The sequence below is a fragment of the Halichoerus grypus genome, chromosome 2, assembly GCF_964656455.1.
Source record: "Halichoerus grypus chromosome 2, mHalGry1.hap1.1, whole genome shotgun sequence".
Taxonomy (NCBI): Eukaryota; Metazoa; Chordata; class Mammalia; order Carnivora; family Phocidae; genus Halichoerus; species Halichoerus grypus.
In genome coordinates, this window is record NC_135713.1 from 127,547,567 (window position 1) to 127,565,145 (window position 17,579).

A 17,579-nucleotide genomic window follows, 5' to 3' on the forward strand; every position below is an offset into this window, starting at 1 on the left:
TGGTAAGATTTCATTCTTTTTTTAATGGCTGATGTATTCCATTGTAGGTAAATACCACATCTTCTTTATCCATTCAACTGTTGATGGACATCTGGGCTCTTTCCATAGTTTGGCAATTTTGGACATTGCTGCTATAAACGTTGGGGTGCAGGTGCCCAGAAAAGGGAACTCTTGTGTACTGTTGGTGGGAATGTAAGCTGGAGCAACCACTGTGGAGAAACAGTATGCAGATTTCCCCCAAAATTAAAAACAGAAATACTGTATCATCTAGCAATTCCATCACTGGGTATTTACCCCAGGAAAATGGAAACACTAATTATAAGACATATGCACCCCTATGTTTAACAGCATTATTTACAGTAGCTAAGGTATGGAAGCAACCCAGTGTCCACCCACAGATAAATGGATAAAAAAGATGTGTATATAAACATAAAAAAGAATGAGATCTTGCCATTTGGGACATTTTGGATGGGCCTAGAGGGTATTACGCTAAGTGAAATAAGTCGGACAGAGAAAGACAACGTATGATTTCACTTATATGTGGAATCTAAAAAACAAAACAAAACAAAAGAACAAACAAAAACCAGACTCTTAAATATAGAGAAAAAACTGGTGGTTGCCAGAGGGGAAGGGTGTGGGAAGATGGGAGAAACAAATAAAGGAGATTAAGAGGTACAAAATTCCAGTTATAAAATAAATGTCACAGAGATGAAAAATACAGCATAGGGAATATAGTCAATAATACTGCAATAATGTGGTATGGGGACAGATGGTGACTACATTTATTGTGATGAGCACTGAGTAATGTATAGAATTGACAAATCAATATGTTGCACACCTAAAATGAACATAATAACACGACATGTTAATTACACCTCAGTAAAAAGAAATATACCACACATACAAAAATAAGGCCAGCATAAAGGTAATTATAAGACAGGAAATCTCAAGGCGAATTTCACTTCTGAATGTAAATGCAAAAATTGAATCCAGAAGTAAATGAAAAGATCAACCCATGTCCATACTTGACATATTTTGTTGCTCTTTCAGATCCACCCCACTTGGTACAATGGAAGAATAACTTACAAGGATTGCATTAGTGCCATTCTCTTCCCTTAAGCTTTCATCTGGATTTGGCTGCTGATGAGCAATAGTTAGAGATTGGAAGAAAGAAGGAGACTAAGGCTGGTTTATGAATTCCTCCAGCTTCCAATAGGCATCCCTCTGTATGCAACTCTCTTTCTTCCAGTTCTGTAACTACTCTCAACACTCATGCCTGCAGGCCTAGGGACAGTAACAGGGCTTCACTATTAAACTTCTTGTGGTGTTTTGATTTTCTAGTCCATATCTTTTTAAACCACCCTTTTACTTAACTATCTGCAAAATACTCAATTTCACTGGGTCATCGCTTTCCTGCCAGGACCCTATGACAAACTAGGGTTTATTCAAAGAATGCAAGGTTGACTTACTGACCCCAAGTCAATCATTTTGTTCATACACATGACCAGAACCAAGAAAAAAATATCATACTATCACCTCAGTAGATGCAGAAGAAACATTTTCTCAACATCCATTCTAATGTATTATATATTCTAATATTTGCCATTCAGCAAACTAAAAAATAAAGGAAAGTTTTTAATCAGATAAAGGATATCTACTAAAAGATCCACATAAAAAACCATTCGCAATGGTGAATGTTGGAAGTTTTTCCTCTGAGATTGGGAACTAGACAAAGGTACCCAATGTTGTCATTGTTCATCATTGTACTGGTGGGCCCAGTTAGTTTAATAAGGCAAGAAAAAATAAAATGCAAAAGAATTAGAAAGGAAGAGATAAAACTGTTAACATTATAGGCCATGTGATTGTGCATGTAGAACTAAAAAAAGTAGCTAAATTATTAGAATTAGTAGATAAGTTATTATAAATTATTATATATCATAAATTATAAATTATTAGTATTACTATTAGTAGATAATTTATTAGAATTAAGTGATTTTAGGAAATTTGCAGGACAAAAGGTCAATTTACAAAATCAAGTGCATCTCTATATGTCAGCAACAAACGTTAGAAAAAAATTTTTATCCATTCAAAATAGCTGCAAGAATTTGAATATCAAGGAATAAAACTAAGGAAAAATGCAAGATTTCTATACAGAAAATTATAAAATTAAAGAATTTTTGAGGCTTAAATAATAATTAAACAAAATAGAATTAACAAGTCCACAATATTATGACTCATAATTATATGGAAACTTGGTTTATGATAGATATGGCACCAGAAGACATTGGGAAAATTATAGTCTTGTCAATACAGAAAGTTTAGGCAACTACCATTCAGAAAAAATGTTTCACATGTTTCCTTTGTTACTTCCTTTATCAAATTAAATTCCAAGAAAATTAAAGATCTAAATTTTTATTTATTTTTTTACTGAGGTGTAATTGACATATAACATTATATTAGCTTCAAGTGTACAATGAAATGATTTGATATTTGTATATATTGTGTAATGATCACCACATTAAGTCTAGTTAACATCTGTCATCATACCTAGTTACAAAATTCTTTTCTTGTTATGAGAACGTTAAGGATCTACTCTCTAGAAACTTTCATATGTGTAATATAGTATTATTAACTATAATTACCATGCTGTACATTATATCCCCAGGACTTATTAAGACCTACGTTTTAAAATAAAAGTTACTGGAGATAAAGATATTCAACTTCATGTATAACCCTGGGTGAAAGAAAGCCTTCTTTTTTTAAAATATAATTTTTATCTATCTATCATCTATCATCTATCTATCTATCACCTATCCATCTATCTATCCATCTATCTATGTATTTATTTAAGTAATCTCTATACCCAACATGGGGCTTGAACTCATGACCCTGACATCAAGAGTCACATGTTCTACTGACTGAGCCAGCCAGGTGCCCCAAAAGAAAGGTTTCTTAAACATCTTCAAAAAGCAAAAGCTAGAAAAAGAAAAAGCCAGAAATGAAAGTAACACATTTAAGTTACAATAAAATTTAAAAAATTCTGAATAGAAAAAAGCAAATGATTTGAGAAATGCAAGTGACATAGGGAGAAAGTATTTTTAATATATAAAGTAGGCAAAATTCCCTTAAATCACTTAAACACACACACACGCACACAATATGATAGGGGTAAAGAGTATACACATATAATTCATAAAAATGTAGATACTACTGGTTAATGAAATGTATGAAAAGATATTTGACCTCAGTGGTAATGAGGGAAATGTACATTTTGGCTGAACTAATTTCTCTACTGTCTGAACAACGGACTCTGAGAACTCCCCACTCTATCCCCTTGCCAATAAACCAAAGAGCACAACTTTGTGAATATTTTCACACTAGACACACCCAGACTGAGCCAATGAATATGATAAGTGTCCCAGATACTTTACAAACACAAAGGAGCTTCAAGGAGCCAGAATCCTGAAAATCAGGGACTCATAAGCTATGCCTGCTCCCAGGTATCATCACTATCTACCTACAGCAAAGATAAGTGTATAGTAGTAAAAATCTACATTAACAGCAAAGTCTTCAGAGACCATTATGTAAACCAAAGAAATGTTTCTTGCTTTTTAAACTGCAGTCTAGAATTTTCTAAGAATTTTCAGGTATTCAGAAGCAAACCTGAAAGGCTGGTAGGGGTTGAGGAGGTTGGAACTGCCAAACCTAAATTATATGAAAATTAACATTACAATTAAATAGACATATCAGAGAAAAACAGAATAAAACTTCAAATAAATAAAATTAATATCCTTAAAAAGTCCTCCTTATTCATAATAAAAGAAATGTATTTCTTTAAAATAAACTAGTTTGGGGGAGCCTGGGTGGCTCAGTTGGTTGAGCCACCGACTCTTGATTTGGGCTCAGGTCATGATCTCAGGGTCCTGGGACTGAGCCCCGCATCCGGCTCCCCACTCAGCAGGGAGTCTGCTTGAGGATTCTCTCTCTCCCTCTGCCCCTCCCCCTGCTCACACTCTCTCTCCCTCTAAAATAAATAAATAAATATTTTAAAAAACCACTATTTTGGTGCTTAAACCTTAAATATAAATATATATAATACTAATATTTAACATATTATCTATTTCATATAAATATTTTATATCTTTATATTTTTATAATATATATTTTTTGCATCCCTGTATCTTTTTTTAAGTAGAAACATTTTATTATATTAATTTTTGCACCTTACATGTCCAAGAGAATCAACTTACAATTAATTGGAACCAACAAGTAAGCTCAAGAAATGTATAAGAAACAATACATTACTTAACAACCCAAATAACCAGTCAGAAAATATAACAAAACATTAATAAATAAAATGAAAATGAAAATGGAGATGAAGTGTATTCCCAAGTGGGAAACTTTATTGCAAAGGGGTAAGTTCTTCCACAACTTAATCTTTAAATTCAAAATGATTGTAATCCAAATCTCTTAGTATGTATTATGGAATTTGCCAAGACAATTCAAAAAGTTAAATCAAAGAGAAAATCTGTAAGAATAAGCACAAAATAACTGAAACAGATCAACAATGAAGAGCAGGTGCTATCAGCTGTCGGAACATGCTATGTAATCCAGGAAATTAACGTAGTGTGGTTTTCATTCAGGGAAAGAATCAATGAAAGAATAGTGAATCCAGAACGCAAATTTATATATAGGAATTCAGTTTATAATAACCATGACATTTCAAATTGGGGAAAATAATGTTAGAACATTTATGTATCCATGGCAAGGTGTGGGGAGAGAATGCTCAAGTATTGCTTAATCTTCAGCCTTTCTAAATATTTTATGAAATCCATGAAGTACAGCCTTAACATATTTACATTCCCCTAGTGTTTTTTTAAAAAAGATTTTATTATTTACTTATTTACTTATTTTAGAGAGAGTGTGAGTGCAAGTGGGGGGAGGGGCAGGAGAGGGAGAATCTCAAGTAGGCTGAGCACAGAGCCCCTACTTGAGCCAAAATCAAAGTCAGCTGATTAACTGACTGAGCCACCCACGTGCCCCTACCCTAGAGTTTGTTTTACCACTTAATCCTGAATATGACTCCAAATGTCATTTGTTGGAGGATGCAGGTGGCAGTGTTGGGATGGCCAACGAAGAGTAAGGAGCAAAGGAAGCACAGGATAGGGGAGATGAACAGGATGTAGCTGAGAGCTCAGTTATTAGCTTTGACGTGGGAGTTTCCCTATATTTCACAAAAATCTCAAGAACCACAGCTGTAAGGACAGACAGACCAAGGGCTGCACAGGCAAGCACCATCCCCAAAGATCTTCATAGCCCAAGAAAGTCAACTTTTGAGAGGCAATGATCTTGACCACTCGTCTTTTCATTTTGTTGATGGTTTCCTTTGCTGTGCAGAAGCTTTTTAGTCTGATTGAGTCCCACTTGTTTAGTTTTGCTTTTGTTGCCTGTGCTTTTGGTGCCAATTCCAAAATATCGTTGACTAGACCAATGTCAAAAAGCTTTTTCCCCATGTTTTCTTCTAGTCATTTTATGGATTCAGGTCTTATGTTTAAGTAATTGCTCTATTTTGAGTTGACTTCTGTGTATGATGTAAGATAAGGGCTCAATTTCATTCTTAGCAAATGAGTAGAAATTTGCACGCATGGAACGTCAAGAGCAAAATGTTGGTGATTCACTTAACCTTTCTTTCAGGGTGGAATCATTCCAGCCATTTTGTCCATATTTTAAGGCAACAGGAAGGAGGAAAAGGATAAAGAAGTAGAAGCAGGACCTATACTGAGGAAACAAAATTCCTCCGAAACCCCTGTAGATATCTACATCTCATTGGCCGGGAGTGTGTCAATGGCTATGTAAACTGCAAAGGACACTGGTAAATTTAGTTGATTTTGTGGCTGCAGCTGGGCACATTGCTGCTGTCAATAAAACTGGGATTCTATTAGAAAGAAAAGGATATTGGATATTAAGTTAGGCTTATATCAGTCGCTACAAACTGTAAAAAAGAATGATAATGATCTATACAAATTAATACAATACACTGCTGTCACAAAAATATGTATACTATCACTGTATATAAAATGAAAAAAAACTCACACTGTATTTTTGTTTTTATGTGAGTTTCCGTGTGTGTGTACTTATGAAGGTGAATACACAAAGGTACTGCATTTCATTGCAATTTGGGAAAAAAATAACCAGTGAGAAAAACAGAAAATAATAATCTACAAAATATTAAAGTTGGTTATAGCTGAGTGAGGATAATTTTCAAATATTAAGTGCTTCTATTTTTTCTCCCATTTTTTTCTACACTCAGCATGTTTATTTCGGTAATCAAGAAAAAAGCAGCAAATGTATAATGTGTAAAGGCTGGCATTAGCTAAGAGAAGTTTTACATATCTTGGAGAGTTGGGCAGTCAGAAGAATTTCAGAGGGCAAAATACTCTGTGGTGGAAAATATATTTCTCACAGGATACTTCCATTGTTTGCTTGCCTTGTTTCATTTGTTTGTTTGTTTTATCAATCTTGAACATCAAAACTATTTCATGTTGAAAGTATTTAAAAATAGAGATAGAATTTTTGAAACACCTGTTTACTTCCTGTTTAATGAATTTACATTGATTGCCAGTGTGCCAGTCTGATTATCATCTCCCTAGGCAGAGGAAGACAGCATTCTTTTCTGGAGAAAGGCAGTATGTTATCTAAAGCGAATGCTTCTTCTTTTTTTTTTTTTTTTAAGTCTTCCAACAGTTTATTAGAAAGAATGTAGACATTAAAAAAAAAAAAATCCCCACTGTCATGAACATAAATTGAGGTAATGTTTCTTACAAATGTTTTAAATTAATATTTTAATTAAATAAATTTTAAATAACTTATCACAGATGCCAGTCTCAACTTCTATAATGTGAATATTCTCTTTCTCTCTCTCTCCTTTCTTCAAATTTTTAGCCTGAAGTTTAATTACCAAAGAAGCAGAGACATGACCCTAGGATAGGAGATGAAATCTAATCATCCATTTCCTCCCAAGGCTCATCTTCTAGGATGTATCGTTTTCTTCCGGCCCTGTATTTTCAGTCCTGCTTGTTTGATCTTCAGACTACTTATATCTTATTCTTCAATAAATCAGAGACAAGAAAGTATATGAACTGAGGCTTCGGGAAGTACATCAAACATTTGGTGCTCTGGAGCTGCCATCAAATTCTTACCATCTCCTTGACAAGGTGATTTACCTCAAAGCAGTGAACTGTGGGGAGAATTGATTTCTTTATCTGTGATAATGCCAGTTCATACTTAATTCACTGGATTGCTATAAAAAATAGTTTAAATTAAAAGAATTTTGGAATATTAAAGAACATGAATCCAAAAGAAAAAAATCTCTTCTTTCCTAATAGTATTTGTCTATAAGATACAGAGCCAATCTTGCTTCTAGATAATATTTTGAATTCTTTAGGCTATGTCACATTTTAAAGCATTTCCTATCTTCTGGGTCATAAACTTTCATTAATCTAAAGAATCATCAGTTAGAAATATACATTATTGACTCAGGAAAATAATTTTCATTCCTAGTGAGGAGCCTCCTTCTCTCTGCTGGTTAGGATCTTGCTGAAAATTCTGACTCTCAAAAGAGGCATTCAACTTTAAGCAGCACATTTCAAGATCAAGAATATTGGTAAGGGGTAAAATGGAATCACTGAAAATTTAGTCCCCTGATTTTTCTAATACCCATTCTTTAAAGGGGATATGTGCAGTATTTTTTTCAACATTTCTCTAGTTAAGGAGCTTCCATGACCTTAAGCTTGTGGCAAAACACATCTGCTGTATTTGACATTTAAGTGAAGCCAAAGGCAATTAAAAAAAAAAGAGTTGTATATAGTTCTAGGTATGTCATTAGAATCTCTCCATTCATTCATTCATTCGTTCATTCATTCTTTTATTTATTACTTAAAGTAGGCTCCATGCCCAATGCAGGGTTTGAATTCACAACCTGAGTTCAAGAACTTAGATCAGGAGTCAGTTGCTCTATCAACTAAGCCACTCAGGTGCCCCTTTTTTTCCTTAAATTGTGATTGGAAAGCAAATTCAACTCTCGTTTTACCAAATTACAAGAACAAATTAATGAATTCACCTTGAAACATAACAATGCTACATGAGAACTTTTTGAAAATATAAATCATAGAAGCTTTGTCTTAAAAATGTTTGTGTTATCAAAGTGAAATTATGTGACAAGATATGGTTACCTCCATTGAAAGAAAAAAAATTCCTTATCAAAGAATCAGGAAGTTCCACCTTCAGATATGGCATACCTCTGCTCAGGACTTCCCCCTTTTCCTCAGAAAATGCAAATTGTATGATACTTTTCTGTATTGTCTAAGGCTCTTTATTCTTTTTTTTAAATTCTATTTTTAATTCCAATGTAGTAAACATACAGCGTTATATTCATTTTAGGTGTGGAATACAGTGATTCAACACTTCCATATATTACTCAATGCTCGTCAAGATTAGTGTACTCTTAATCCTCTTCCAACTATTTTACCCACCTTCACACCCACCTCCCCTCTGATAACCATCTGTTTCTTTTCTATAGTTAAGAGTGTTTCTTGGTTTCTCTCTTTTTCATTTGTTTGTTTTGTTTCTTAAATTCCACATGTGAGTAAAATCATATGGCATTTGTCTTTCTCTGGCTGGCTTATTTTGCTTAGCATTTTACTCTCTAGATCCACCCATGTTGTTGCAAATGGCAAGATTTCGTTCTTTTTCATGGCTGAATAATATTCCATTGTGTATATAGAACCACATCTTCTTTATCCATTCATTTATGGATGGACACTTAGGTTGCTTCCATAATTGGCTATTGTAAATAATATTGTTGTAATCATAGGGGTGCATGTGTTCCTTTGAATTAGTGTTTTCGTATTCTTTGGGTAAATACCCATTAGTACCATTACTGGAACATAGTGTAGTTCTATTTTTAACTTTCTGAGGAAACTCATACTGTTTTCCACAGTGGCTGCACCAGTTTGCATTCCCACCAACAGTGCACGAGGGTTACTTTTTCTCCACATCTTCACCAATACTTGTTGTTTCTTGTCTTTTTGATTTTAGCCATTCTGATAGGTATGACGTGAGATTTCCTTGTGGTTTTGATTTGCATTTCCCCGATGATGAGTGATGTTAAGCATCTTTTCATGTGTCTGTTGGTCATCTGTATGTCTTTTTTTAAGTATTTTTAAAAAGATTTTATTTATTTGAGAGGAAGAGAATGAGAGAGTACGCACACATGAACGGGGGGGGGAGCAGAGCGAGTGGGACAAGCAGACTCCAAGCCAAGCACGGAGCCCTACCAGGGCCTGATTCCACAACCCTGAGATCATGACCTGAGCTGAAATAAAGAGCTGGACACCGAACCAAATGAGCCACCCAGGTGCCCCAATCTGTATGTCTTCTTTGGAAAAGGGTCAATCCATGCCTTCTGCCCAGTTTTTAATTGGATTATTTGTTTTTTGTGTGTTGAGTTGTAGCATTTCCTTATACATTTTGGATACTACCCTTTATCAGATATGTCATTTGCAAATATCTTCTCCCATTCAGTAGGTTGTCTTTTAGTTTTGTTGGTTGTTTCCTTTGCTGTGCAGAAGCTTCTTATTTTGATGTAGTCTCAATAGTTTATTTTTGCTTTGGCTTCCCTTTCCTCAGGAGACATATCTAGAAAGATGCTGTTACAGCTGATGTCAGAGAAATCATGCCTATGCTCTCTTCTAGGATTTTTATGATTTCAGGTCTCATAGTTAGATGCTTAATCCGTTTTGAGTTTATTTTTGTGTATGGTGTAAGAAAGTGGTCCAGTTTCATTCTTTTGCATGTAGCTGTCGAATTTTCCCCACACCAGTTGTTGAAGAGACTGTCTTTTTCCCACTGGATATTGTTTCCTGCTTTGTCAAAGATTAAGTGACTGTATAATTTTGGGTTTGTTTCGGGGTTTTCTAATCCGTTCCATTGATCTATGTGTCTATTTTTGTGCCAGTAGAATATTGTTTTGATTACTACAGCTTTGTAATATAACTTGAAGTCTGGAATTGTGATACCTCCAGTTGTGTTTTTCTTTTTTAAGATTGCTTTCACTATTTGGGGTCTTTTGTGGTTCCATACAAATATCAGGATTGTTTGTTATAGTTCTGTGAAAAATTCTGTTGGCATTTTGATAGGGATTGCATTAAATGTGTAGATTGCTTGGGCCATATAGACATTTTAACAATATCTATTCTTTCAAGCCATGAGCATGGAATGTCTTTCCATTTCTTTGTTTTGTCTTTAATTTCTTTCATCATTGTTTATAGTTTTCAGAGTATAGGTCTTTTGCCTCTTCAGTTTAGTTTATTCCTAGATATTCTATTATTTTTGGTACAGTTGTAAATGGGATTGTTTTCTTAATTTCTCTTCCTCTTGCTTCATTATTAGAGTACAGAAATGCAACAGATTTCTGTACATTGATTTTTGTATCCCGTGACCTTATTGAATTTGTTGATCAGTTCTAGTGTTTTTTTTTGGTGGAGTCTTCAAGGTTTTCTATATATAGTATCATGTCATCAAAAAGTGAAAGTTTTACTTCTTCCTTACCAATTTGGATGTAAGGCTCTTTATTCTTAGGCCCTATATATATTGGGTCTTGTGATCTAGGCTAGCATAGCTCTCAGGTAGAGCCACTCTACCAAGAAGAAAAATAAAATTAGCAAATTTGGAATTTTAGCCTTTAGTCAAGCACTCCATCTTGTGTTCTTTCCTTCAATTGTGTGCCCAACATTCACTCTCTCTTCTCCCAAAAAAGGATCTTAAAAACTGGATAATACATTAAGATACTGAAATCTCAGGATGAATTTCATTCCATGGTTAATTTCCAGTTGAATTTTAATTATTACCTTTCAATTTTTTCCCAATATAGGTCAGCAGTAACCCTTCCACAACCAAGACTTCCTGAATCAAAGTAAGCAAGAAGAATGTCAGAAAAAAGGGAGAGACATCAATTTTATGTGGTATACATAATTAATACACCATTCACCCAAAACAAAATTATACATTTTTATGATGTTTCACTTTTCTCTTCCAAAAAACAGGATAATAATTCAAACCTCTTTCATAAATTTTTTTTAAAGATTTTTTAAATTTATTTGACACAGAGAGACAGCGAGAGAGGGAACACAAGTAGGGGAAGTAGGAGAGGGAGAAGCAGGCTCTCCACCGAGCAGGGAGCCCGATGCAGGGCTTGATCCCAGGACCCCGGGATCATGACCTGAGCCGAAGGCAGACGCTTAATGACTGAGCCACCCAGGTGCCCCTTTCATAAAATTTTATAATAAATGACCAATATGTTAGAAAATGTAGGAATCACAGAAACGTTTGTCAGTTTCCTTTTCTTACCCCTCCCTGATAATGGTTTCTTTCTTTTTATTGCCTTTCCTCTCTCTAGCTAAAGATCTGCTATCCACTCTTAAATTATCTTTAATAATTGAAATGTCAAATGAAACTTTTGCATCTAAATTGCAGATAGCTCTTCTAAGCAAAGAAAAACAAGAGAAATAAACAGAATTCATGAATAATACACCCACATTATTCCAACATCTTTCAGAGTTCTTTTAAATATAATTCATTAACTCAATGCCAAGCACCTTTTTGTTCTTTTCTGCTTTATATAGCTACTCTGTCAAATCTCAGCATTCTTGTGTTTGACTTATTAAAAAAGAAAAATGAAAGGAAACCACCGTGTAGAAAAATTAACAGGTTCATAAAAGGAAATGTTAACATCAGATTGAGAGGAGAGATTATTCGTAAAGACACACACTCACAACATACAATACAGAGTTCTGCCAAATTTCTAGTTATTTCATCACTGCCTGTTTATTAAAGACTAATAGTAAAAATTCATGATGCGTATGGAAAATCCTAAGGTTAGAATGTAGTTTTATTTCTGACTCTTGACTTTAGTAATGTAGAAATGAGGTGTTCATTTTACTCAGAATCTACAAGTTCAGAATCTACAAGTGTGTTAGGAGGACTTCTGAAGCAGAGGTAAGGACAGTAATGAAAAAAACTATTTTTATTGTGTGTACACGTGGTCTAAATTTTATGAAGAGTACAGGCAATACATTCTAGTGATTAACAGCACAAGCTCTGAGATCAGACAGTTTGCATTGAATTCCAGTTGTCTCATCTCCCAGCTGTGTCACATTGAGCAAATAATTGAACATCTGTATGGCCAAGTTTTTTAATCTGTAAAATGGATACGCTAATAAGCCCTAGTTCATACAGTATTGTATCAGTAGGCATTTAGCTTTGTTTCATAGTTTCATTAATTATTTTCTGGAAGAAGAATCCGTGAATATAGAATAATTATTTAAATATATCAAGTATAACAGGGCAGATGTTTTGAGTTCTTAACAATGAAAGTATTTCTAATGCTGTCATTATTGCAAGCCTCACAAAATGGTTCCCCCTCAGCAATCTGATGACTTCCCCTCAAATTTTATAGAGAAAACAGAAGCTATCAGAAAGAAATTTCATCATCTTCTCACCACTGAATTAAAAAAACCTTTCTGCATTAACACCCATTCCTCATCTTCCATCTTGTCTCAATAAGAGATACGACCACACATCTCTCCACAGAAAGACCCTTCACCTTGGCTCTAGATCAAATTCCCTCTCACCTTTTCAAGGTCTATACAATGTCAATAATTCCAATACTCTCCTGTATAATTAATCACTTCCCCTCTATGTATCATTTCTAGTGGAATACAAACATGCTCTAGTATCATGTTAAAATTAAACAAAAGGCTTGATGCTACATCTCACTACCTATTTACAGAAGAGTCAACTATTCACAAGTAAACCTCTTAAAAATGTCACCTTTCTCTTTGCTTCCTCACTTTCATCTAACTTGCTAATTTGAGCCACTGCAATATTGGCTCCTTACCCAACAATGTACTGAAGGTGCTTTTGTCAGGGTCATTAGTGAGTTTCATGTTGCCAAATCCAATGGGAACTCTATTCATTCTACTCCAACATTCAGACTCATTCCATATGGTTGACTCCTCTCTCCTTAAAACTATCACGTCTTGCCTTCAGAGACATTGTGTTCTCTTACTTCAGCCTCCTTTCTCTTTCTCTAATACCTGACCTCTAAACATCGGAGTGTCTCAGAGCTTGCCTTCTACTCTTTATCTATACAAACTCCAAGATCAGTTTACCCATTCTCAGGGCTCTAATTACCATATTTAGGCTAACCTATTCCAAATTCATATTAAACCCCAACCTCTTCCCTAAGCTCCAGACTCATATCCAAGAGCATATGTGAAATCCCCACCTGGATATCTCAAAGATTTCTCAGTGTTAATATGTTTAAGATGGAACCTTTAATACAGTTTCCCATAGCAGTCTGGCCATCCAGACTTCATCACACGAGTAGCACCATTGTCTTCATAGTATCTCAAACCAAGAACATATAATGACTGTCATTAATAACTCCATTTTCTCTGGCTTCTATATTCTATGTATCAACAAGCTTTGTTGGTTCTGTATCTTAAGCATTTTTGTAATTCATATCAACAAAAATTATGTCAATTTTTCACCATGTCAATTCAACCTTTTCAAAGGTGTTTTGGTTTTTCAGTTGAAGATGATGAAGTAAAGTCTCTTTTTATTGTACTCTCAACTCCATGAAACCAACTAAAAACATCCAAAAGAATGCAAAGAGAAAAATCTTAATTTTCAATTAAATTACAAAATGTGAGGTATGTTTGCCATAGTGGGAAATCTAGACCAAAACAAGGGAGGACATTAGGAATAGGCAGGTATAGGCTTAAGTTGTGAACAAGAAACACTTGCCTAAAAGCTAGTAATTCTATCCTAAATGAGCAACAAGATTTGGAAGGACAAGAGGACTAACAAAGGTAACAGGGATTGTAAACTTGACAGGGACACAGGGGAAGTAAAATAGAATGGATGACCATGCTGATGTGTTATTTTTTGGTCTATAACCTAGACTGTTCATGGATGGATAAAATGGAGTAAAGGCAAGAGCACACAGTTATTGAACATCACCTGATCTCAGCAGCAGAGCTGTGACATAAAGCACTTGATATGTATAAAAATTGCTAGGACATTGAAAGCTGAGATCAGAAGTGCCCAAGACAAAGGAAATCACAGGTTTTCTAAGATGGTTTTTAAGATGAGAAATCTAAACCTGCAGTGTTCCTACTCACATCAACTCCACCTCTACTCAGTTTCCCCAACTATATTCTTTGAATAATTTGATCCATTAAAAGCAGAAGAACAAGAAATTTTAAAGTATGTATATATACTCCAAGAAAAGCAGAGAGGGAAAATAAAAAGCAGATAGGCAAAGAAAAAACATTGCAAGAGCAAATGCCCAAAAGATTAGGAGCTCAGACAAATAAATCTCCATGGCCTCAAATAAATTCAGGTGACATTACCTGTCCATAAAAGAAAAGCTCACAAGAAAGGCAAATAAATTGCTAAGACAGCAGAAGATAAAAGGAGCCATTTGAGCACTGGAATAACATGGAAAAAAAAGTGAAAAAAATCTATATTAAAAACAATTAAAAATAGGATAAAGATGACTTAAAATCACATTCAGGTACATGTTGAGAGGATAGATGAAATTATAAATAAAGAATAATGGAAAATAATAAATATATAGAAATGATTATGAAGAAAATGGTAGACTGAAGGCTGAAGATCTATCACATATATACTTAGTGCTTGTGAAACAGAATTTTACTTATTTACCTATTTATTTAGAGAGCACGAGCAGGAAAGGAGGGGCAGAGGGAGAGGGAGAGAGAGAATCCCAAGCAGTCTCCATGCTCAGCAGGGCACAGCCCCATGCGGGGCTTGATCTCATGAACCTGAGATCACGACCTGAGCCAAAATCAAGAGTCAGAGACGCTTAACTGACTGAGCCACCCAGGTGCCCCTAGTGTAGCAGAATTTATAAAGAATGGAACTGAAAACCATGCAAAGACCAAGTGAATATTTTTAAATTTCAAATTATAGAAAAGTTTTAATCTGCATATCTGAAGAACATTCTACTTCCCAGATGTCTTAGGAAAATTTGTTTAAAGAACGAAAGACACTAAGATAGAACATGTTAGAATTTACCTGAAGAAAGAAGTATATGGTCATCCAAATAGAAAAGGGAGCGATGTATACAGGGAAAAGTCAGGTTGCTTCAGTCTTCTCTGTAGCTACTCCTCATGGCAGGAGTCAGGGAAGACGTATCTACAAGATTATAAGAAAACAGTATCACCCAATCATTTAAAACAGCCGAATTATCCTTCAAGCATAACAGCAACTGACATACATTACCAAACATACAAGAACTTAGCATACAAAAAATCCTCAGGAGAATATAGAAATACTTAAAAAAAAAAAATCCAAATAAATACTAAATCAAAATACTGGAATAAGGAATGCAATGAAAACAAGACTGATATCAGATTTCTCACTGACAATGCCAAATCCAAGAAGACAAAGAAATAATAGCTCAAAAGTCCTGAGAACCATTAACTCTGAACCTCTGCAAAAATAAACTATCATGTTTGTGAAGGCAAAATCTCAACAATTTAAGAGAACTAAAGAATTCTGTTACTACCCACAGACTTCCTCTGAAAGGGTTACCTTACAATGTATTTCAGCAAAACAGAAAAAGAAAAAAAGAATTCGGGGCGCCTGGGTGGCTCAGTCGTTAAGCGTCTGCCTTCGGCTCAGGTCATGATCCCGGGGTCCTGGGATCGAGCCCCGCATCGGGCTCCCTGCTCAGCGGGAAGCCTGCTTCTCCCTCTCCCTCTCCCCTTGCTTGTGTTCCCTCTCTCGCTGTGTCTCTCTCGAATAAATAAAATCTTTAAAAAAAAAAAAGAAAAAAAGAATTCATAAGGAAAAAGTGGGATATAAATAACAATGCTGAACAAATAAAGCAGTGAAATATATCATTAATTCTCTTATTTATTCTAAGGGAAAGATAACTGACAATGATTAATTCTAGATGGTGTTAGTAAAATACAAGTAGAAATATGTGTACCAGTCAGCTTTTACTAGGTAATATTGTGTTACAAACAGCCTGAAACATATTAGCACTTCACAAAAACAAGTTTTTTTTTTCCTACTCAGTTTCATGTGGTCTACAGATTGCTCTAAATTTGGACTTTCATTGAAAGATCTCCAAGATATGATGTTAAATGGCCGAAAAGCAAAATATAGAAAAATATGCATATTATGATGAAGTGTGTAACAGTGCTGTACTCAAAATATAGTCTGTTGACTAGCCTTATTAGTTCATCATGAGGTTAGTACAAAGAAGTGACTGGGAGATGGGAAGGGGCAGTTTAACAATCTGTCAGGGGGTTTCAAGTCTGAAATGGAAAATCCACATTAAGCAACCCTGCACAGAGTCCCTTTTAAAAAGTCTGGGCAATTAAAAGAAGTTAATCCTGTTTGAGAGAGGAGGGCATAGACGCTGTGCATTCTCCAACTGAGGAGGTGCAAGGCTTTAGCCCAGAGTGTGGCAACCCTATTAACTGGGAGGTAGAAAGATGAAGGCTGCAACTTGGTCTTGGTTCGAAAATTCGACTTTCCTGGGTGAAATCTGAAATGGTCGCTGCACAAAGAGGGCAAAGAGAGCCTGAAGAAAGAGTCAGACCACTACAGTTTGTAGGTGGCAGTTTTAACAAGCAAGGGAATGGGGACGCCTGGGTGGTTCAGTAGGTTGTTTCCGACTCTTGATTTTGGCTCAGGTCATGATCTCAGGGTCGTGAGATTGAGGAGTTGGGCTCTGTGCTCAGTGGGGAGTCTGCTTGAGATTTTCTCTCCCTCCACCCCCTCCCTGCTTGAGCACTCTCTCTTTCTCTTTCTCTCTCTCTCAAATAAATAAGTAAATCTTAAAAAAAAAAAAAAAAGGCAAGGAAACTTATATAAAAGGCTTGTCTTGGGTGGACACAAGAGGAGGAGCTCTCCATACCCACCTGCCAGAATCTTAAAAGTTTATATGGAGGCCTTCACTGGGTTCTGTCATGTATGTCTCAGTAACACATTGCTCTCTCTCAAGGCTACCTCCTTGAAATGGGTCCTGTTGTGGGGATGGTGGGCAGAATGTACCTTCCAAGGACAGGAGAGGGGATGAGGAGCCTTTGATTGCCTGGATCTACCATGGTCAATCAGTTGTTATGTCCTCTCCATGACCTCCTCCTCCAACACTTGGGTCCCTCTGGCTCACAGAAGCCCCGAGCTGGCAGGAACTCTGAAGGGGACTACCCCTGCTCCAGGAGTGACGGTGTGGGCTGCAGATTAGGAACCTTGGTCTTGGGTACTCCCATTATACTCCCATGGCTGAGGCTGAGAACATGGCCTCTCTGCAGCTTCAGCTGTGTCAGGGGATTACATAACACCAAGAGGCCCAGTGTCATGGCCCACAGAAACAGAAGACCATGCCCCCTAGCCCTTTCTTTTTTTAACTGAGTAAACTTTGGAATTTATTACAATATAATAGAGGAGTGATGCCTCAAATTTCACTGATGTCAGAG

General features: G+C 35.7%; 1 long non-coding RNA gene across 1 annotated transcript in view; it reads right to left on the reverse strand.

The window, feature by feature from the left end:
• LOC118555634 (uncharacterized) overlaps positions 1–17,579 on the reverse strand; it is a 354,728-nt gene that overhangs the window by 34,016 nt on the left and 303,133 nt on the right. The window contains exon 3 of the long non-coding RNA XR_013445371.1: positions 15,163–15,282. This is a non-coding gene — a long non-coding RNA (uncharacterized LOC118555634). The remainder of the gene's footprint in view (positions 1–15,162; positions 15,283–17,579) is intronic.